Below are 24272 nucleotides of genomic sequence, written 5' to 3'. Positions count from 1 at the left end.
TTCCTTCCAAATGGACCATTTCACACTTACTTACATTATACTCCTTTTGACAGATTCGTACCCACTCTCAACCTGTAGCCTCCTCGCATCCCCATCACATCTTGCTGTCCTATCTTTGTCTCATCAGCAAATTTAGCAACCATACCTCTAGTCCCTTCATCCAAGTTGGTTATATAAATTGTAAAACAAATTGAGGTTCCAGCACTGATCCCTGTAGCACACCACTTGTTACATCTTGCCTACCAGAAAAACCCATTTGTCGCCATTCCCTGTTCCTGTTAGCTAGCCAAACTTCTATCCATGCCATTATATTACACCCAACACCACGAGCTTTTATTTTACACAATAACCTTTGATATGGCACCGTATCAGATGACTTCTGGAAATCTAAGTACAGAACCGCCATTGGCTCTTCTTTGCATATGTTACCTCTTATAAAGAACTTCCAATAAATTGATTAAACACGACTTCCCCTGCAAAACCATGTTTACTCTGCCTGATTTCCAAGTGCCCTGCTTTAAGAATCTTTAAGAATTTAACATCTTTAACAATAGTCTCTAACATTTCCCCTAAAACAGGTGTTGAGATAACAACTGGCCTGCAGTTTCCTCTTTCCGTCTCCCTCCTTTTTTGAATAAAGGGGTTACATTCGCTATTTTCCAATCCAATGGAACCTTGCTCAAAACTAGGGAATTGTTGAAAATTAAAAACAATACACCAACTGTCTCACAAGCCACTTCTTTTAAGACCCTAAGATAAAAAATCCTCCAGGCCCCCGGGACTTGTCAGCCTGCAGTTCCAACAATTTGCTCAGTACCACTTCACTAGTTATTTTATTTTCCCAGTTTGTCTCACTAATAGCCAACTTGTAGCTAATTTCAGGATATTACTTGCATTCTCTATACTGAAGACCAATGCAAAAAACCTATTGAACTCTTATGACATCACCTTGTTTTCCATTAACAACTTTCCAGACTCACTTCCTATGAACCACTCACTTTGTTAACTCGTTTAAATATCTATAGAAACTCAGACTTATATTTCTAGCTAACTTTCTCTTGTGCTCTTAATTTTTCCTTATTAATATTGGTCATTTTTTGGCTTTCATATTCCACCCAATCTTCTGAACTGCCACCCATCCTTACACAAGTATATGCTTTTTCTTAGCTAATATTTTCTAACTTTTTTAGTTAAACACAGATGTGGGGGCAGTCCTCTTGGAATTTTTCTTTGTTTAAATGTATCTGTTCCGTGCATTCTGAAATATTCCCCTCCACGTCCATTACTGCATCTCTAGTGATTTATCCCTTAACTAATTTGCCAGTTCACTTTGGCTAGTTCGACTTTCACGCCCTTATAATCGCCCTTTTTCCAAGTTTAAAATACTAGTCTTGGAGCCATTCTTCTCTCCTCATACCAGGTCCAATATAGTGTGCTCTTTGGTTAGTGTCAAAACATGCTGTTCTAAGAAACTATCACAAAAAATTTTCATGAATTTCTCATCAAGTCTACCTTTGCAAATCTTATTTTTCCCGTCTACATGCGAATTAAAATCCCCTATGATTATCGCAGCACTTTTCTTATAAATTCCCATTATGTCTTTTAAACCATTCTGTTTGGTTACTGTTCTGGAGCATGTCCAGCACTCCCAGCACTGATCCCTGTAGCACACCACTTGTTACATCTTGCCTACCAGAAAAACCCATCTGTCGCCAAGTTGCTGTGATATTTGTGCATAAATGGCCACAAGTGCAATTGGTGTGTCTATTTTTTTTTTACACCCAATGTTGGGCCAGTTTCTGTGCTCCATCTAGCTAATAAAAGCCACTAATTCACAGCGACTAAAATTACATTTGCAATTATGGGGTACTTTTGGATACTGACCAGCAGCTTAGTGTTCAAATTCCATAACTTTGTTGATTATGATGTAAAAAAATACATATCGTGTTGTCAAGTATTCAATTTTTTCCACTGCCATTTTTAAAACTGAAGACAGAACAAAACATGTACCAAAGGAGGTATGTGGTTTGGGTGGGTGACGGTGGTGGTGGTGTATTGACCTGAAAAGCATTCAAACTTCTATTTGTTTTTATTAAAAGAGCTCAAATTGGGATGACCAAAAACTCAGGTTTTAGTTTGATACGCTTTTGGAAGCGAGAAGTGAACAGCTTATTTTCAGAAATACACCAGCTTAAATATTGTTAGAAGCAACTGGACGTTTCCAACTAAAAAAATCATGTTCATGATTCAAAGTTGCTAAATGTAACTTTGTAATTCACGCAGTGTGCCATTTTGAGGCAGATCTGTTTTGCCTTATGTTTTCACACATTCATTTGAAAAATCAACAAAAATCAAAACCCTAGCTGAATAAAGTTTTCAGAATTTATCCTCCTGTTTATTTAAAATTACCTTAAAAACAACCAAGCAAGTAATTCCAAAAACTGCAGTCAAACATTCTGGCAACAGAATGGAGTAAGTGTTATTGATGCATTACTGAAAATTATGCACTGGCTGTTTTGAATTGAGAGTCAATGCACTACACAAAAAGTCTAAATCCAAGATTGAAAGATGAATGCTTCAACGCTTAAAAAAAGCTATATAATTAGATAAAAGTTCAATTAGAATTCCAAAATCAGTGACCAACAGGTTGAATTACATTAAACATGGAAAATAAACTTTATATGTAGCTCTGTAGCTCAAAGGTAACTAACTCTGTGGCCCACAATGGTAATAAGTTGGGCAGAGTCAATCAGAAGTGACACTGTAGTTTTTAAAAAAAGGATGCTTTGACCTGTGACACTTAATATATTAGGGTCACTAATTTTGAGATCAATTAAGTCAAACTGCATTTTTATTGGAATATTAGTATTTTAGAGATTAACTGGGTTGGGCAGAACGGAATTCTACAATTTTGCACTGTGCTGATCGACATTAGATTTTGTATGAAAGTCTCTGTTCACTAAGGTTCCAAAATTCTTTCCACTTTCTTTCACTGCAGTGTCATTTTTAAGAATGCTTTTCATCTAGAAGAACAAAGCAAACAATTCTATCCATAGTAACACTGCCCTGAAATACTTGTACAATTTGATTCCAATAGGCTGTGTTGAGGGAAAAGGCTCAACATAATTTGAGAAAAATAACAACCAGAACCGATTAGCATTGAATTCAATGCTAATTTTCAAATGAGCAAAGTGGTGAAAACCTACTCTTGCTCTCTAAGGCAGCTAGCCATTCAAAGCACCGAATTAAAAATCGCAAACTCTCAAATTGTTTTATACCAAAGGTACTTACTATACCTTTCCACTTGCAGCAAATTCTATTATTGCATGCTGGAAAATTATGACTTTGGCAAAGTTTGATTTTTCTGCAGTTTCCTTTGCTCTGGAGAAGATATTAATTTGAACTTTCAGCTTCTGAAAGGTTAAGGCCTACAAGTACAAACTGTAATGAAACTGCAAACACAAAATACAAGGCTTAAAAGTTAAAACAGCCTTGTCGGAAGACTAAAGAAAAAAATGGCAATTTAATTTGAGTTTTATGATATTTAATTGGTTCGAGCTCTGCTTCAAATTAATTCTAGTTAAGTAAATTTGTTTAGTAAGAAATTTGAGAAGATTTATTTGGATGATGAACATCAAGCAAAAACGTAATGCTCAAGTTTGAGTAAATCAGAAATGCAATGCAAGACTCAAGAGATGGGCAAGTGCACAAATAATGCACACTTTATGCCATGTTATCAAAGGTTAATATACAAACACAAAAGGGTGTGAACAAGGCTTGGAAAAATGCAAATTGAAGATGAGTAATCATTTGGAATTGGAGACAGAGTGAAGAATGCTATGCTTGAATTTTAAGTTTTGCATTGGTAGCAAGACTTGGAAAGATAATGCACAGTCGAAATTGAATGCCCTCATTTTTAAGCCAATAGGTTTTTCTGGGTACGTTTGTTCAAATGTCCTTTGGGGCGTGAACTTTTAAGGTGATAACTTGAAGCCACTACTTCCTCCTGAATTTAAATGGATAACAATTGGCATCATATGGCACAACCAGTTTGAACATTTCCAATTTTTTAGCACTCAGAATAGGCTCCTATTTTGTGATGCTAGAGTTGGGGTCAGAAGCAAGAGAAAACTGATAAGATTAGAGGGGAAAGTGGAGTAGGAGTTTGAGCAAAGCTGCATACCCAAAAGACTGATACGCTGAAGGCCATGAGTCTGTGGAACTCTCACCCCAGAGAGTGATGGAGGCTGGGTCATTGAATATTTTTAAGGCATAGGTGGAAGATTCTTGACTAACCAGGTAGTCAAAGGGTATCGGGAATATGGAGTAAAGAGTCGTCGAGGCCACAATCAGATCAGTCAACAATCTTATTGAATGGCACAACTGGCTCAATGGGTCAAATGACCTACCCCTGTTCCCAATTCCAATATAGTTTCGTAAGAGACAAAATGTAATACAGACTGAGCCACAAAATTGGTCTTCTATTAGTACAATCCCAGACTAGTTACTTTCTCAGGACAGTGCTATTCAATTATAATTTTGAGTCAGTGACTACAGCAACATTGTTTTAACCATAGTAATAATTTTAGCAGAAAACACTATATATACACACACATTCTCAATAAGAGTAAGTTTACTTCACGTGTCTACATTTAATTGCTGTAGGTCTAAATGCAGCCCATCACAATCAGCCTGAACATAGTTCTCCCAATAAAGGGATTATAAACAGACTACAAAAGTTAGCCTTTGAAAAAGGCAAAGTGTGTTAGGATTAACCTTGCCTGACAACATGCAGTAACAAAATACTTTAAAAACTAGCGTGCTGAGTGCTTTCCATTTCCTGAGAAAGTTAAAATAGACATGCATACACCGTGTGAACATGAGCACTGTGATCACATTATAAAGGGCAGTGAATTACTCATTTGTTGTTTACTCATCAGAAATGAATTCACCACTTCCAGAATTCCAATTAGTGGCTGCCATATTGAAGATATTTTATTGCAAATGGTTTATTTTCTCAATGGAACAGGATTGTGAATTACAATCATTTACGGTGAAGAAAGAAAAAGCTTTAAGCAAATTTAAAATAGTTCATCATGGTGTATTGGTGCAAAAGGCAAGAGCTGAATGACAGCTAGAATGACCAATTGGTCATATTATAGCTCATCCAAAAGTTGATTTACTTCATTGGAAAGATCTAGACACAAACTGTTCCACTCATTGCAAAGTCACTTAATTCAACTCATCTGATAATTCACTTGCATTTGTAAACATCGTTAATGTCAAAATGTCTAAAAGTGCTTCACAATAATAACACCAAGTCACATAAGATAATACCAGGAGGATGGTCAAAGAAAAGGGGTTAAGGAGCTTCTTAAAAGATAGGCCCACTAAATTTCCACTTATTCACACCATTTAATTCAAATAACTGGGCACATTAATTTTCCAGCTTAAAAATTGAATGAAATATCAACACTAGGTTTGTGAAGTAATTTGAACATTTAACATGTTCCAGGAAATATTTCTTACATACATGACTCTCATTGATGTAAAGATAGTCTTGTTTTAATGCAAATTAGCCCCTGCTACACTTCTCATCACCATTTAGAACAGGCTTGTCAAACGTTCTAGCTTGGATGGGGACAACATTTCAAAACATTTTTAACTCAAGGGGCCAATGCAAAATTAAACAATTTATAAGTTTTGAAAAAGACTTGTTGGTCTGGCTTATTCCAAGTCTTAGGGTGCTCATTCAATCACCCGCACCCTTGTGAAAGTGGACGATGGAGTGTTTGGGCAAGGGTGAATGAGAATCCTGAGCCAGGGAGTGAGACAGACTTGTGGACACATGCGCACACACCTCTTTCTCTCTCTCCCACCTGCCCTCCTCACTCCTTCATATTCTCTCTCTTTCCCGCCCTCCCCCTCCTCATGCCTCCTCTCTTTCCCACCCACCTCATGTCAACTTACACTCTCCCTCCTCATACCCTTCACACCCTCCCTCCCTCATGCCCCTCACACCCTCCCCCTCCTGCCCTTCAGCCTTGCCCTCACACCGCATGCCCCTCACCCTCTTCGGCCCATCTAGTCTGCACTGAAACGCAAAATACATCTCACCTCCCACCTAATCCCATTTACCAGCACTTGGCCCTCAAACGTTATGACCACCCTGGTTCTTTTTGAAGGATGTGAGGCAACCCGCCTCTACCACCCTCCCCTACCACCCTCCCAGGCAGCACAATCCAAACCATCACCATCTCTGGGCAAAAAAGCTTTTCCTCACATCCCCCTAAACCTCCTGCCCCTCTCCTTGAACCCAAGTCCCTTTGTGGAAGACCCTTCAACCAAGGGGAACAGCTGCTCCTTATGCACTCTGTCCAAGCTCCTCATAATCTTGCACACCTCCATCAGGTTGCCCCTCAATCTTCTCTGACTGAACAAAAATAACTCAAGCCTATCATAGAAGAATCATAGAAACCCAACAGTGCAGGAGGCCATTCGGCCCATCGAGTCTGCACCGACCACAATCCCACCCAGGCCCTACCCCCACATATTTACCCGCTAATCCCACTAACCTACGCATCTCAGGACTCTAAGGGGCAATTTTTAACCTGGCCAATCAACCTAACCCGCACATCTTTGGACTGTGGGAGGAAACCGGAGCACCCGGAGGAAACCCACGCAGACACGAGGAGAATGTGCAAACTCCACACAGACAGTGACCCAAGCCGGGAATCGAACCCGGGACCCTGGAGCTGTGAAGCAGCAGTGCTAACCACTGTGCTACCGTGCCGCCCTATCAAACCCCTATTCATAACTTAAATGCTCCATCCCAGACAGCATCTTGGTGAATCTCCTCCACACTCTCTCCAAAGCAATCACATCCTTCCTATACTGTCGTGGCCAGAACTGCACACTGAACATCCAATCAACAACCAATGCAATGCATGGAGAAACCAACCTGTGATTGGATGAGCAGTCACTGAGCATTTTTAAAAATTCTGTCCTAAGTCTTTGAGATTTGAATGGTTTTCTCCAAGGATATGGCATGCCAGAAGAAAATGCCTCAAGGGCTGCAATCAGCCTATGGACTGGACCTTGGACAAGTCTGATTTAGAACATAACTCAAGCAAAGGCCTTTCATGCACCTCATTCCATCTCCTTTTTCTTGGCTAGGCATCCATCTTCTCCAAGTTTTCAAAGCACCTTGCAATGTTTCCCCAACATTAAAGGCAAGTAAATGTTTCAGTTCTACCTATATTTTCAGGATGAAACTTCTCCCTTTGTCATTTCCAAGGGTTCTGCAAAATGTTTCAGTAGCCTCATCTGTAAGTTTCTGCAAGGTCCATTGCAAAGTGGGGCTAGTGATAGTGCATACGAGAAAGCTTTTTTTCTGTGAAGGCTTATTCAAAACTAATTTCAAAAATGACAAAGCATTCAATCAAATCTCTCCATTTCCAGATGTGTGCACTAACATTGCATTAGTTAGGTGCATTGACCCAAACAGGCGCCCTAGTGTGGTGACTAGGGGAATTTCACAGTAACTTCATTGCAGTGTTAACGTAAGATTACTTGCGGCGAATAAATAAACTTTAGTTCCAATATTTTAGCCGAAGCCTAAAATGAGTCAGGCCAATAAATTCTATTGATGCAATTAAACAGGATCACAAATACAGCCTTCATAATTTGCATCAAAAGAATTAATGTCCCTGGGCGTGACGTTTCTGGCAAGTCAAGTTAGCCACATTGTGAGCCGGACTGAGTCTTAAATTGGTTGTCAGTGTTATTCTTAGCACACTCGGGATTATTCAGCAAGTGTTGTCCAATCATAGAATCACAACTAATATTAGATATTATAGTCTGAGCTGTGCAAGAACCAGCTGGTTGAATACAGTCAGTACTCTGCCTACTGCAAACGGCCAAAGGGAAGTACTGTTTGATACAATCCAACAGTAGTTGGGACGTACAGCCTACACATCTGGCATCGCACCAGGATTGAAATTCATATACCACGATACTCATTTGTGTGATAGGCAGAAGATCCTTTTGGCTTGATTACAGCATCCTATTCCAGGAAAATAACTCATGTTGCTAGTGCATAGCAGCAGTGTGGCTAGCTTCACTTGTTGCTCAAATTTGAAATGCCTGTGATACCTCTTTAAATATGTTGCTGTGCATTGTGCACACTTGTGAACGGGCCTAAGGCCGCCCACTTTGACACGAAAATTGGCCAGCCTACTTTCAAGTTTCCTAGGAAGGTAGTGGGAAAGCTTTTAGAAAATATCTGGGACAAAAATTAAGCCACTCAGACAAGAATGGATTAATTAAGGAAAGCCAGCTTGGAATTGTTAAAGGCAGATTGTGCTTAACTTGATAAGGAAACAGAGTTCATGAAGATAATGCAGCTGATGTGATGTACGTGGGCTTGCCACATTTTCTGCAAATTGAACTCCATGGAATAAAAAGGACACTGACAGGAAACAGCAATGGCGAACCGTAGTTTTTAAGATTGGACAAAAGTATACAGTCGGGCTCTCGAAGGTTAGCACTAACGGTAGCCAGATCCAAGCCGCTTTATGAAGCCAAAACCAAGACATGGCGCTTTTCTGTATTAAGAGAGTTTAGTGTCTAAAGATGTGCAGTTCAGTGGATTGGCGATGCTAAATTGACTCTTAGTGTCAATTAGGAGAGTGAATACGTGGGGTTATGGGGATAGGGCCTGGGTGGGATTGTTCAGTGCAGGTTCAATGGGCCAAATGGCTGCCTCCTGCACTGTAGGGATTCTATGACTCTGTTCAGTCGCACAGTTTTGCTCCACACACCGTGTCCCAGCTGCTCCCGATTTAAGTGTGCTCCAAGTACTTAATAAAACAATGCCCTTCACCTCTTGGCCTTAATATAATTAACAAACTATTAACACAAGGATCATGCACTTCCTTGATGTATGTTGACAGATGATTTGGGTGCATAGGGTTCAATTTAAAACACTGCAGATCACACAAAACTTTGAAGTATTGTGAACGGTGCAAAGGATAGTGATAGAATTCAAGACGACAGACAGGTTGATGGAATAGGCATATACGTAGCAAATGATTCAATACATAAAAATATAAAATGAGACGGTTTCTGAGAATAATGAAGGATGGCACTATGGACGGATGGTTACAATGTTAAAAGGGGTGCAGTAAGGGACAAGATGTTCAATGTGTCAGGTTATGTTGAGAAAATAGTTAACAAGGCATATGGGATCCTGGGTTTTATAATTAAAGGCAGAGTATAAAAGCAAGAGAGTTATGGTGAACTTTTATTAAACGCTGGTATAGCCTCAGTTGGAGTAGAATGGCAAATTCTGGGAACCATACTTGCAAGTTTGTGAACGGGTGCAGAAAAGATGAGGTTCCAGAGCTAAATTACTTCAGTTATGAAGATAGACTGTAGAACTGGGGATCAAAATCATGGAGTCCAAAGGGTAATTGCTCCCTTTGGTAGTGAGGTCGAGAACCAGATGACAGATTGAAGGTGATTGGCAAAAACAACCAAAAGCAACTTGATTTTTTTTTAAAAATACAGCACGAATAGGATCTGGAATACACTACCTGACAAGGTGGTGGCGGCAAATTCAATTGTGACTTTCTAAAGGGATTGAATGAGCACCTGAACAGAAAACAAACTGCGCAGTTACAGGAAAAGGATAGGGGACTGAAAGTAGTTGAATTGCCCTTTCACGGAGCCAGCAAGATCTTTAAAGGACTTCTTCTGTGCAATTTGATGAATCTGTAACTACAACTGATTGCATGGATTAATATTGAAATGTATAGCATTTCAAACTTGGCTTTCTGAATGAGTTAGAGAAAAGATATTAAAAATAATGACTGCTTTATGTAGAGTTGTTGACTCTACTCAGTGACTTGGACACAGTCTGATATAACTCAATTTTTTGTTGATTTGTCACTTGACTTGAACAAAACTGACTTGTGACTTAACCAGAACAAAACAGAGTTTAAAAACAAAACATTAATTTTTAACCCCAGCGCGGCAACATAGTTATCAACGCTTTGGCACAAACTTAATGCATGTAATCCAGCACAGGTTTTCTTCTCGTCCTGTCTGATCTCACTCACTGTCACCGCTGATTTGTTGCTTTCAAGACTGGTCTGCCAGATCCACAGCAGTAACTGGCCAACCAGCTTGTCAATCGGAGATTCCCAATTATCATTCCTCAGTGACCTCATGTGAGAGGTCTGTTTGATGGCATCAGTGGAAACATCTGGATATGAAGGATACAACTCCAACAGGTGATTTAAAAGGTTTCGACCTTTGAGGAGGACGGCATGTGCCATCCTCCTCAAAGCCCAAAAACAAATGTTTTGCGTGGTCACTCTCACCAGCTTCTTGCACTAACGTCTCCAACCAGACACTTGCACGACCAGATGAGCAGGTCGTCAACACATAAGCAAAACCTCAGTGTTACATGTCTAATATATTATACTAACTGGATTGAATGCTGAAATACCGAAGTCACTTCAGTAGTTGCTTTGAGCATAACACTTGAGTTACTCTCACAAGCTATACAACATTCTTGACACGAGAAGTTGTATCATTCAGTTATGAAAGTTATCAAAGTTTGGTCACAAAGAAATCTTCTGTCTGTAAAACACAAGGAAAGGTGGTGTTTGCTGGCCCTGTGATTACATCAAATTTTATTTGCCACTGAAAAGCTATTATGAAAACATTTTAACATTTATTAAATGTAATTTTTACATGTTTATGTTTGAAGAAATGTTTCTCTTTTCCGAATTTATAGTTCTGAATTACTGCAGAATCAGATATTAGTGTAATAATCACTGAAATTTATATTCTGGAGTAATGTTTAGGGTACTATTAAATTTACATTCAATTATCTTGTCACTGCCAAAACATTTGGCCCAGAAAGTAGACAAAGTTCGTCTAAGAACAGGAAAAGGCCTACAACCGAGGATTATTATTGCTCAGGCAACAAATGAAACCAAGTAAACGCTTCTTCAACTTCCATGCTTTCATTTTAATCCCATCAGATTTGCAGAATATGAAGTAAAACAAGTGACCAATATCACGTTACTGACTTTGGAGAAAATGACTTGCGACTTGACTTGGGAGAAAATGACGGTTTCAACTCTTCTTTAATCACCAGACCTTTTATATTACCCTTCAATCCTGAGCATAAATAAGACATTCTGTCCTATCAGAATGGCTAATTGCAAAACAATTAATCTAACCCAGTTCAGAGGGTTCCTAGTTGCAAAACCTCTGATTACATACAATAAGATCTTTTAATAAATATCAACGTCATGAATAGACAATGATCAGAGAACACAAATCTTTCAATAGCATGTAATTTCTACCAAGAACAAAAATCTTGCTGTAAATGCTCAACCGTGCTATCACATCCCACACTCAGTCCTCAATAAACAATTTCAGCCAATTACCTTGAATTATTCAGATTATAAATATCACAATCCTGAAAAATATAAAGCAGTTAATTGTACCCACTTTACAGTGGATTGTTTCCATGTTTTATGCTTTTAAAGCTGTTGATTAGAAGCAAATCTGGGAAGACATTTTGTAAAGAACTCCATCAGCTCTGACATCAAAGTTCCACTCCAGTGACATCACAAACAGCAAACATAACCACATAATCTTCATACATGGTAAGTACCATTAGAGGTGGAGAGGGGCTAAATTTTGTTTCATATCTTAAATCATTCCATTGCTAAAAGTTAAAATTGTGCAGCCCACTAATTCTAAAGTGGTTCTCATCACAATAGCTCTTCATCCCAATTTGTGCAACATTTTAAACATTGCTTTAAGTTCCACTCTGCACTTGCTGCATTCCACTAGTGCCTCCACTGATTTGCTCCCCTTGTACCTGCTAAGAACCTCTCTTCCTTCTCATCGTACCTCTGGTCATCCATTTTTTTCTGAGCTTGTTATTCCTTCCTATCACCCTAGAGAGAACATGTTGGGTCTACCCTCCCCATTTTCTTCTTGAATGCCGCCCACTGTTCTTTTGCAGATTTCCCCACTAATAGCTGTTCCCTGCATACCTTGGCCAGATCTGCCTTATTTTACTAAAATCTGCTCTCCCCCGTAACTTGTCCATTTCTTTGCCGATAACAAGCTTAAATTGTACCACGTCATGGTTGCTATTGCTAAATGCTCCCCCAACACTACCTCAACCACCTGTCCAACTTCATTCCCCAGTATTAGGTTCAGCACAGCGCTGTCCCTTGTTGGGCCTTCTACATATTGACCTAAAAGGTTCTCCATTCAAACCCTGTGGAATACACTGCAATATTTGCAAAAAACAATCTTAAATTTAACTCAATCCTGCATGAAACCAGCATTTTAAAGTCTGAAGCCGTTTTTTCGATTAAATTTCAAAAATACATAGGCCATAACTTCTGACAAGCTTGTAAAGTGATGCCCACTGGAATTAGAAGACTTTAATGTGCACTTGCCTGATCTTGAAAACTGCACTGAAACCCCAGATGGCCACACCTGCTTGAGGCCTGAATTGAAAGAGTCCCTACAGACCACAGCATAGTCCAACTCCAATGGATTCAAGGAAGTCACATCTTTATTTTAATGCACGAGCTGCCGTAAACCAACTAAGTTTAAAGGACCCAGTGAAGCTGACGGACTCTTACCTGTAAAGTTCAAAGGAGGACTCCCTAGCGCATCTTTGGGGTACCCACCAAATCCGACACTGGGGAGTTCGGAGGTTACAGCCATATAATCACAAAATTAAACCTACCATCACAGCATTTTGGTTAAAACTAACCCTGCCAATTATCTGCCCAGTCTACACAATCATCAGCAAAATGATGGGAGGTGTTAAGTGCTGCTTGGTAGCACCATCAGCAATAGCCTGTTCACTAATGCTTAGTGTGGGTTCCGGCAGAGCCACTCAGGTCCAAATCTCAGTACAAACATAGAAAGAAAAGTGTTAAATTACAGAGGCGAGGTGAGTGTGGCAGCATTTGACCAAGAGTGGCATCAAGGGGTCCTGGCAGAACTGAAACCAAAGAGAATCGGGGAAACTCTTCACTCGCTGGATTATTACCTAGCTCAAAGATGGCACTTATTGGAGGCCAATCATCTCAGCCTTAGGACATCGCCGCAGGAGTTCGTCAGGACAGCTGCATTATCAATGACGTTTCCTTCAGCGGGTTACAAATGGTGATGTTCACTGGTGATTGTAGTGTTTGGTACCAGTCACAACTCCTCAGATACTGTAGCAGTCCGTGTTTAAACACCGCATGTTCTGGACAACATGCAGGCTTGGACCGATAAGTGATGTTACAATCACACCACAGAAGTGTCAGGCAATGACCATTTCCAACAAGAGAATACCTCGCCACTTTCCCTTGAAGTTCAATGGTATTATCATCACTATCAACATCCAGGAGTGACTCTTGACCAGAAATTTAACTAGACCAGCCACAAAAATGACAAAAGCATCTCAAATGCTTCAAATTCTGCACTGAACTCATCTTCCAGATTTCTGAAAGCTAGCCCGTGATCTACTAGTATTTCTTGCCTGGATGAGAGGAGAGCACAGTGGCGAGTATTGCTATCTCACAGCGCCAGGGACCAAGGTTCAATTTTGGCCTTGAGTGACTGTGCGGAGTTTGCACATTCACCCCTATCTGCGTGGGTTTCCTCCGGGTGCTGCAGTTTCCTCCCACATTCCAAATATATGCAAGTTAGGTGAATTGGCCATGCTAAATTGCCCCTTAGTGTCTAGAGAGGGGTACATTAGGTGGATTAGACATAGGAAATGCACAGGGTTACAGGGATAGGGAGAGTTGTTAGCCTAGATAAGATGCTCTTCTGGAGAACTGGAGCAGACTCAATGAGCCAGCTGGCTGCCTCCTGCACTGCAGGGATTCTATTCTCCAAGTACATTTCCAACAATACTCGAGAAGCTTGACACCATCCATGAAGCCCGCGTGATCTGCACTTTGTCCATCACCCCAAACACGCACTCCTTCCACGACCAGCACACTGTGGCAAAAGTGTGTACCATGGACAAGATCACAGCAATAATTCACACAGGCTTTGACAAAAACGTGGTTAGGTGGACTGCCCATGGTAAATGTGTGAGGTTACCAGGATAGAGTGGGGGACAGGGCCTAGGTAAATGTCAGAGTCAGTAGACTCGATGGGCCAAATGACCTCTTCTGCACTGTATGGATTCTATGGCAGCACCTACTAATCCCTATGCTTGACCAATGAGAAGAATAAGGAGAGCAGACACATAGGAACACCACCACCTGCAAGCCACACACCATTCTGACTTTAACTATAATTGCTGCTCCTTACTGTAACTGGGTCAAAATCGTGGAATTCCTCCCCTAACAGCACTGTGGCTGAACCTAAAAATATAGACTGTAGACAGGGCTTTAAACTGCCGTGGCTCAAGATGACAGTTCATTGCCCCAATAAAGCCATTATTCGCTGCCAGTCTGGGCATTCTCCAGATATGACCTTCATTTCTGCGCTGTCTAGTCCAAGGGTGCAGAATTGAAAAGATAAGACAGTTGGCTTAGCCATCCATGACCAGATCTGGCTAGAATGGATTGTTCCGGAACAGTGTCTGGCAACCTGCGGCCTGGGGGCCACATGCAGCCCATCTGGATTCTGAGTCTGGCCCATGAAACACTTTGTTGATTGTTGCCAACACAGAGTTGCCACATTCCGCTGATTTTCCATCCGCGAAGATGTCTCTCTTTTGGTAGGAGTGAAGTGGTATGCACATGAAATAAGGGCAATGAAGTGAGGTGCACGCTGATTGCACACAACATTCAGAGTTGTGCCTGCCCTCTGCATCCAAAGTGTAAATATTTATTTTGTTTTTACCATTTACACTTAGTGATAGTTCTCTTAGAATATCAATGATTAAGCATGTCCTATAACTCATTATGAAATACTCAGCGTGCATTAAATGTATTTAATCTTATTCATGGAGTTATGGTTAGTGAACAGGACTGATTTCATTCGTGGCCAACGGAGATGGAGGGCCTCTCATGCAGCCCACACATTAGCCCAGTTTGCCCATCATTATTCAGGAATGCAAAGACAACCATGACTTTTTATCTCAACTGCAAATTTTCTTCTTAAACCCCTCACCGCTCCACCCTCACCTCCATCACATGCCTGGAGCTCATGGACATCTGTCATTAAGACAATCCCACCAGCCACATGCCTCCCTTCCACCAGTACATCTGGGCAAACTTCCTTTAATGCTGATCTCTGCCCTAGCTCTGAACTTGTGTCATACTCTAGTTTCTCTCGTGATTTATCTAAGCTCATTTGCCCTCCTGTCCCCCTCAATTCTAACCCCATTAAATTGACCACTCTACTTTTCTCTCCAATATCACTTCAGGCAATACTGTAGATTCTCATGTTTCAGGTGTTGGCCCTCATTTAAATTCTCTATCACCGTGCTCAAAAAAAACTGACCCCACCATCCTTGTAAACTACCACTCCATCTCCAACCTCCTTTTCCTCTCCAAAGTCGAAGGTGTTGTCACCTCCCAAATCCGATCCTATCTTTCCCAGAACTCCATGTTTAAATTTCTTCATTCAGGTTTTCGACTCTTCCATAGTACTAAAATAGCCCCTAAAGGATATCATTTTTGACTTTGATCTGAATGTGACAAAAGTAAACTTTCCCTTCTCGTCCTTCTCAACCCATCTGCAGCCTTTGACAATAGTTGATCACAGCGTCCTCCACCAATGCCTCTCCACTGTCGTGGACTGCTCCCATAGTTATTACCTAACCATAGCCAGAAAATCACCAATGATTTCTCTTGCTGCTTCCAAAGATCTATCTAACAACATTTGCTACCCCAAAGTGCAGTGGATGCTGGGACCGTGAGTAAATTTGAGGAGTTGGACAGATTTTTAATTGGTAATGGGTTGAAGGGCTACGAGGAGAAGGCAGGAAAATGGGGATGAGGAGTTTATCACCCATGATCAAATGGGAGAGTGGACTCAATGGGCCGAATGGCATAGCAGAACATCACTCCTGGTTCTACATGAGAGAATTTGAGGAGCTCGGGACCAAATTAAAACACAGATCAAAGATATTCATCACTGGATTGTTATCTGAGCCACACATAAATTGACATAGGGTCAAGTAGATTACAGAATTAAATCCATAGCTCAAGGAGTGGTGTGGGAAGAAGGAATTTTGATTTATGGGGCATTGGCATCAGTTCTCAGGGAAGAGTGAGCTATTCCACTGGGATAGGTTCCACTGGAACCAGTATCCTCACCAATCCTTTAACTAAGGCTATAGAGAGGGCTATAAACTAATGGGGTGCGTGTGCACGTGTGGGGAAGACAACTCGGGCGAAAGATTTGAAAATCCAAAGAGGAAGCTATCTCGGTAAAGACAAGCAGAGTGAGTCAGGATGGGACAGAGTGTTTAACAAAATTTTACATCAGCGAATAAGAACACTGCACGGAATAGAAGTAAAGGATTGAAATTCAAGGCTCTTTATTTGTATATGCGAAGCATTCTGCACAAACAGAGATACATTATTTAAGTTCAATTGCCATTACAGAAACATGGTTACAAGATGATTAAGGGTGCAAAATAAATATTCCAGGGTGCACAACATTTAGGTAACACAAACAGACTGACAAAGGAGGAGATAGCAAGTGATCACACAAGGACAGTAGTCAGAAGATCATGACAGATGATCATGAAGTAGATTCAGTATAGGTGGAAACTAGGGATGTCAAGAGTCAAAAAACACTGATGGGAGTAATTTATATGCCCCCTAACAGTAGTCATACTGTCAGGAAGAGCATGAAGCAAGACATTATTGCAGCATGTAACAAAGACAATGTAATATTTGCAGGGGATTTAAATCTTCATATAGACTGGAACAATGTAGATGATGAGTTTGTGGAATGTTTGTGCGACAGTTCCTTGGAGCAATATGTTATGGAATCAACCAAGGTTAAAAGCTTTCTTACAGCTAGCATTGTGTAATTAAACAGAGTTAATTAATAATGCCATGGCAAAATATCCTCTGGGAAATAGTGATCATAGTACCACTGTTCAGGTTGAAAGTGACATACTCCAATCACAAACAGGCATCTTAAATATAAAGCCAATTGTATAGGGAAGAACTGGCTCTGGTTAATTGGGTAAATAAGACTTAAATGCATGGTGGTAAATGAACAGTGGGAAACATGTAAAGATGTTGCAGCAAACAGTAGCAAGTCTGAGGAACGGTAGGGTTTTAGAAACTGCGGAGGGCCACTAAAAAGGGAAAAAATAGAATGAGAAAAAATAGCAAGCAGTATAAACACAGGTTGTAAGAGTTTTTATAAGTATATAAAGAGCAAGAGAGTGGCCCTTTAGAAGCAGCAACAGGAAAAATTATTGAAGGGAATGAGGAAATAACAGACACTGAGCATATATTTTGTGTGCCTGTTTTCATAATGGAAGACACAAGTTTTATACCAGAAACAGATGATAACTTTCTTAATTTTTTAACCCCTAGGTTATCAGCAGAGAAGCAGTATTAGTGAAACTTGAAGAACTAAAGTCTGAAAAACCCCAGTACCTGATGGGCTACACCCTAGGGTTCTAAAAAGAGATAACAGCAGAATAGTGTACGTGCTGGCTATGATCCAAAATTCCTTAGCTTCAGGATTGGTCCCATTAGATTGGAAGTTGGCAAATGTTAAACCACTTTTCTAGAGGGGGAAAGTCAGGCCAGTTAGCCAAACATCAGTTGTTAGAAAAATGCTGGAATCTATTAGTAAGGATGGCTTGACAATGCACTTAGAAAAGGAGAGTATGATTAGAACAAATCAACATGGTTTTACAAAGGAGGAATTCAGTTTAACAACTTTATTAAGAGTTTTTTGAGTGAGGTCTATGTAATACACCTGGATTTCCAAACGGCATTTAGTAAGGTGCCACACAAAATGTTAACAGGCATGATGAGGACTCATGGAGCTGTGGATAATATTAACATCGAGGATTGGTTAATGGACAGAAAGCCAGAGTGGACATAAACATGGCTTTTTCAAATTCACAGAATGAATGATGGAGTGCCACATGGATCAATGCTGGTGCCTCAGCCATTTACAATATATATTAATGACTTAGATGAAGAGTCAGAGAGTAATCTATCAAAGTTTGCTGATGATACCATGCTAGGTGGAAAAGCAAGTCGTGGAAAGGACAGAGGCCGTAAAGAGATATTAACAGGTTAAGCGAGTGTGCAACAAGATGGCAGATGGGAGTTTAATGCAAGGAAGTATAACGTTGTTCATTTTGGTCACAAGAATAGAAAATCAGAATATTTAAAAGGTATGAAACTTGTAAGTTTTCAAAGAGACTTGGGTGTGTTGGTGCCAGGAATAGGAAGGAATACAGAAAGTTACCCTAGAGGAGCAGCAGCCAACTGGGAAAGCAAATGGCATGTTGGCCTCTAATGCAAGGAGATTGGACTAAAGGATAAAAAAAGTCAGCTATAGTTCAAATGTGAGACCACATTTGGAATGGTATGTGCAGTTTTGGTCTCCATATTTATGAAAGGATATATTTGCACTGGAGGCAGTACAACAAAGGTTCACTAGTTTGGTCCCTGGGTTCAGGGGGGTTGTCTTATGATGAGACATGGAATTTAGAAGACGGAGGTGATTTCATTGAAACCAACAAAGGTTTGAGGGATCTTGATAAGGTTGACACTGATAGATTGTTTCCACTAGTTGGATTCTAAAATACAGAGACAGTCTCAGGATAAGGGACCTATTTAGGACTGAGATTAAATTACTTCACTTAAAAGGGTTGCAAATCCTTGGAATTCTCTACCCCAGAGGGTGGTGGATGCTGCATCATTGAAAACATTGAAGGCTGGGATAGACAGATTTTTAATCCCTCAGGGAATTAAGGAACATGGGAGCAGGCAGGAAAATTGAATTGAAGTCCAACATCAGTCGTGATCGTATTGAATGATGGGGCAGACGCAACAGGCCATATGGTATACCCCTGTTCCTATTGTGTTCTTATGCAAGTCAGCGTCATACTTTGTTCTCTGATGCTCCTACGAAGTCATTCAGTTAAAGGTGCCATACAAGTTGTTGTTCTCAAACCAATTAAGAATGGGTGAACCTTGCCAGCAACACAGCCCACAAATAAATTTATAAAACCAAGCTGCAAACATTGTTCTTCTAAACTAAGTCAAGTTTATCACTAGATCCCATATTGAGAGGAACCAATGAACAACTAAAAATGGACTATCAAAATTTGCCTCATGTACTGACCCCTACACAAGCAAGAAATGTTGCTGTGGACAGAACGCACTGTCTAGTAGCACTGTGGACTTAAATCTTTAAGAAATTATTTGACTTTTTTTAAATAAAAAAGGTTGAATTTCATTTCTTAATTAATGTGACCTTCAGTTAAGAAATCTTAAAATACTCCAAATGATAATATTTACTTCTTGGATCAGCACGATATATCCATACACAAATATACACAAGAGAATATCTGCAATCAAAGCTTTAAAATAGACAATGTAGAATTAGTGCAAAAACATTCCTAACCTGAGGAACAAATTTTCACGATCAAGCATCCTTCAATCATGCACGTCAAGAATCAGGTTTTTCTAAACCTAGGCCTCAGGCAAAACAGCATTTATTATCCCACCCTAATATATTAACCTCGTGAAATGATCACCATACTCCAAAACTATGATTCTTCTCCAATTCCCATATAAACCAAACCAACGCCTCAACAATACTGCCTTTTAATGAATTCCATACACTGATAACTGTCTAACAGAAAAGGTTGACACTATCCAACTTCATTTCACACGAGCAATAAATCTAGCACGAGGAAAATTTAACAGATGGATCTCAGCTCAGAGGATAGACAACAGCTAACACACTGCACCTTGCCCCCCACCCCGACAGATTTAGTCTTTATAATAAAGAGTAAGCAACAACTCTTTTGGTTGACCCACTTTAAGTTCATCTTGCCCCACTTTTAACAACTGTATTTTTGGTTTCTAAATTTAAATGTTGTATGTTGCCAGATAAATATATTGCTGATGCTACAACAGAACTCCAATGTACCACTGCATAAAATTCTAAATCCAGGGATAAATCTATATAATCCTGACCCAAATGTAAAAGCTTCCCAACTCTTAGCACAATCAAAAGACTGCATTAGTTCAAAAAAATACTTTTAAGACTATATTTTGAGAAGTTGCAGCACAATGAGTGAAAGGCCAAATAAGACCTGAAAACAAATCCACAGAATAGGAAATCCTAAAAGCAGACTCCTTCAATTACTTGGTAGATAAAAGCACCTCCTGGTATAATACTGTCAAAGACAAAGATGTGCTACATTAGGAATAGGAATTTCAGTCTGTGCCAGGCTAGATAACCATCTGTTGAGATGCTACAATTGACCTCAACCAGTCGAGACAAGTCTGGTGGAGAAAACAGTAAGAAGTTTAACAACACCAGGTTAAAGTCCAACAGGTTTATTTGGTAGCAAAAGCCACACAAGCTTTCGGAGCTCCAAGCCCCTTCTTCAGGTGAGTGAGAATTTCCACTCACCTGAAGCAGGGGCTTGGAGCTCCGAAAGCTTGTGTGGCTTTTGCTACCAAATAAACCTGTTGGACTTTAACCTGGTGTTGTTAAACTTCTTACTGTGTTTACCCCAGTCCAACGCCGGCATCTCCACATCATGACTACCGGAGAAAATCAGCCAAGGAGGATTTCTACTCCTGGACATTACTGAGTGACTCATGCTGCAAAGTCTACATGCTTAAAAACTGGGCAAAGTCAGGATGTGTCTTGGTTGCAATACCACTAACAGTCAAATAGTTGCCAACATTCACTGCCAAAACTGTAACATCATGAATGGTTACTTGGGCAAAATACAGAAGATTGCTGGCATCTGTGAAATAATATCCCATAAATCAACACCTACAGAAAAGAATGGGGTGAAAGTAAAAGGTAAATCGACACTGTAGTAATAACAGTTTAAGTACAGTCTATTTTCGGGGTTCCTGTTCCATTAGTAAATTAAAATTCCATGACTTTTCAATTTGCTGCAGCATTTTAGATATCATCTCCTCCAGCAGATGCTGTTCCTGTTCCAACTTACCTTATTTACCATGTTCAGGTTCCAAAAGAAGTGCCCATTGAGTCCTCCACAACGATAAATATCTGCAACTGACACCACCAAACACACCACCCCCAACAAAAGACAAGCAAGAAAGTAAGGACTGGGGAATCCAGCACATACTACTTGGCCAATGATTACTGTTGTTCTAGCAGGGTCCAAAGCAACCAAATTGCAAGGGCAACAGGCAGAATCAGGCAAGAGAACAAAACATGTACCAGACATGCAAAACAAAGCAAATGATTACAGAGGGCAAGATGGGCATCAGAAAAATGTTGGAAAAGGTTGAAATTTTGCCCAGAAAATTCTCATCCGTCTCAAATTCCTTGACTCTTCAATGACTTGAGGCATTTTTTGGAAATGTACATGACTTTTGTGATTTACAAATTCCATGACTTTTCCAGGTTTTCCATACAGCAGCTCTAGAACATCCTGCAACATGATTTGAACTGATAACCTGGATGAATCAGTAATATGCTGAAAATCTACCTCCTTAACTAGTCTAAATTTAAACCCTAAAGTTGTCATTCAAAGCTGCTCTCCATTACAATGAACATGTTTCCGTCTTTAGTCTACCAAACTGAGCATCCAATGGAAATAACAGAACTCTATCCTGATGAGGGAAACTGTATGCACACGACAATACATCACTGAATGATGTAAATCTGATTCATCTTCAGGTCGTTTACTGCCCATAGTCTTGCTGGGCCAGAAAACACCTGCCCCTTTGGGGAATTCAAATATATTTTCAAACAATGTACACACATTATCCATAAATTTTCTAAACAAGACAACACCTTGGGAAATCCACAACTTCTTTTGATATTCAAGACAGGCAATGCAACAAAATATGACAGCCTTATACCTTTTCAAAAGATGGTGCATGGGGAGCAATTTGTATTATAGGATGCCGGCATTTTTTTAAATAAAAGAAACGAGAGTTTGAGAGTCTTCTGCTGAAATCATCTTAGTTCACGTCAACATAATCAATGTCAGAGATCTTAACTTCTAAAAATGCAAGTAACCATCTGCTTTCAAAAATGCTATATTTTCTTTCAATTTACAGTTACTGGGAAATTTAATGTAGTCTATTACTTATAAGCATGCAATACAGATGTAACCATGCAATTTTTATAATGGGATTCTCACAATTACAACCACCTTTATAAATGACTAAAATAAGTCGTCCTAGTGTGTATGTTTAACCTAAGGTTATGGCAGAAAGACAGATCATTCCTTGTTACTGGAAGCAATTTTACAATTATAGGTATAATGATTTCTACAAGTTCAGACTGCTCAAATGCAATTAGAAGTAACCATCTAAACCATTAAGTATACAGCAAGTTACCTGTAAAAAGAGAGGACAGTTTCATTACAATCGTGGGTTTGCAAACCATTTTTCTTGAAATGTTAACTTATGTAACAACTTAGCACACTATTTCTATACCTCAGTGAAATTGCAACTTCAAATTAAGGTTTTGTGCAAGTGAATGACTTTACATTTATGTCGAATGACAAATCACAGTTGTAAACGCCCAATACGTGTTCAAATCAGTTATTCAAAATTTGCCATTTCAAAATAAAACATATATTCTGATCATTGACACAAGTCGCTGCAAAATTACTGTTTTAAAACCCAATTGTAGACTAGGCCTGATATTTCAGGCGTATTCGAGGCCTACATTTACCACCAGCAAAAATCACTCCACCTCAGAAATGGCGTTTAACAGTCCCAGACAGGAAAGGAGAAATATTCAATTTCCAGCTCGTTCAAATAACCGGAGGTTCAATTTTAAGGGTGAAGAGGGAAAAGACTCGCCACCTTGATTTGAGCCCAATGACACATCAACCCAATGCAGGCTTTCGGCACAAAAAAAAACGGGCGCTCCCCCCCCCCCCACAGGCCGATCAGGGGAGCCTGTCAGCCATTTTCCTCCTCACGCAGGCAGCAAGCCGGCTCCACCGTCGCCGTCAAAAACCCTCATACATGTAAACAGCTTATTTTCGTTATGCACGGCGCTTTCCAGATCTTTCAACACAACACCTCCCCCACCCCCTCACCCCCTCCCTTTCCCCAGCTCAGCCTTTTCCAGTTATAACCGTGAAAAAACAAAATAGCATCCGCTCAGCAACTAAACTCTCAATCCAGCCACACCGAATTTTTTTAAAAAAGCAAATTTATAACAACTCGAGAGCTCTGTGCCTTACCAGGAATTAGGTCTCCTTTTCCAGGACTGTAAGCCTGGGGTGCGTAGGGAGGGTGAGTGTGAACAGGGGAAGGAGAGGGGAGGGGGGGGTGGGATTGGGGGAGGGGAGAGAGAGAGAGAGGGGGGGGTGAAATCGACTTTTAATTTTTCCCTCTCCCTCTTTCTGATCCGTTTTCTTCTTTCTTTCCTTTTTTTTCCCCCCCTCTTCTCTTTCTTACCCCCTCCGGTTTTAAGTCCTTCCTGTCACCCCCCCCCCCTTTTAAGTGAATCCACACCAACCAGCAGCCCCCGCTCGCAACCCCGGACCGAGCCACACAACAATATGGCGGCGGTGCGCGTTGGTTAAAAAAAAACTGCACAAACAGAGCAGACGCAATGGCCTGCGACGACACCGAGACGCACAGGAGGAAGAAAATAGTGGGAGGAGGAGGAGCGGGTTTTTAAAAAAAAGACAAGAGAGAAAATAAATTAAAGGTCTTCTTCTTCAGGGGCGGGCGGGGACGTGTCAGTTATTGGGGGAATTTTGTCCCCTTCTGGTTAAGGCCCCGGATCCCTTCCCCCCCCCCCCTCCCCACACACACATCATATATTTTAAACCCCAGCCCGGAAAACAAAACAACAAAAAAAGTCAGTCAAAAAATATATAAGAGCCCTGGTTCTACATAACCTCCCGGCTACTCGTCTTTGGATTTTTTTTAATGTAAGGGAGAGAGGGATTGTTGCTGCCCGGTTTTTTTTCCCCTTCTTATTCCATGACTATTTGGAATTTCCTCCCTTCCCCCCTCCGCTGCTGCTGCTGCTGCTGCCCGGAGCTTGTTGCTGCCTCTCTGACTCTCCTCCGCCTCCACTCAGAC

General features: G+C 40.4%; 1 protein-coding gene across 1 annotated transcript in view; it reads right to left on the bottom strand.

Moving 5' to 3' along the window:
* The window catches only part of usp9 (ubiquitin specific peptidase 9), a gene marked incomplete at its 3' end in the record, with an annotated part of 228505 nt that extends 204752 nt beyond the window's left edge, over nt 1–23753 (bottom strand). The window contains exon 1 of the mRNA XM_078231879.1: nt 23420–23753. The remainder of the gene's footprint in view (nt 1–23419) is intronic.
* Nucleotides 23754–24272: the final 519 nt, after the last annotated feature.

The sequence above is a fragment of the Mustelus asterias genome, chromosome 17, assembly GCF_964213995.1.
Source record: "Mustelus asterias chromosome 17, sMusAst1.hap1.1, whole genome shotgun sequence".
NCBI lineage: Eukaryota > Metazoa > Chordata > Chondrichthyes > Carcharhiniformes > Triakidae > Mustelus > Mustelus asterias.
The sequence above is the reverse complement of the archived record's forward strand: the minus strand, read 5'-3'. Positions and strand labels throughout refer to the sequence as shown.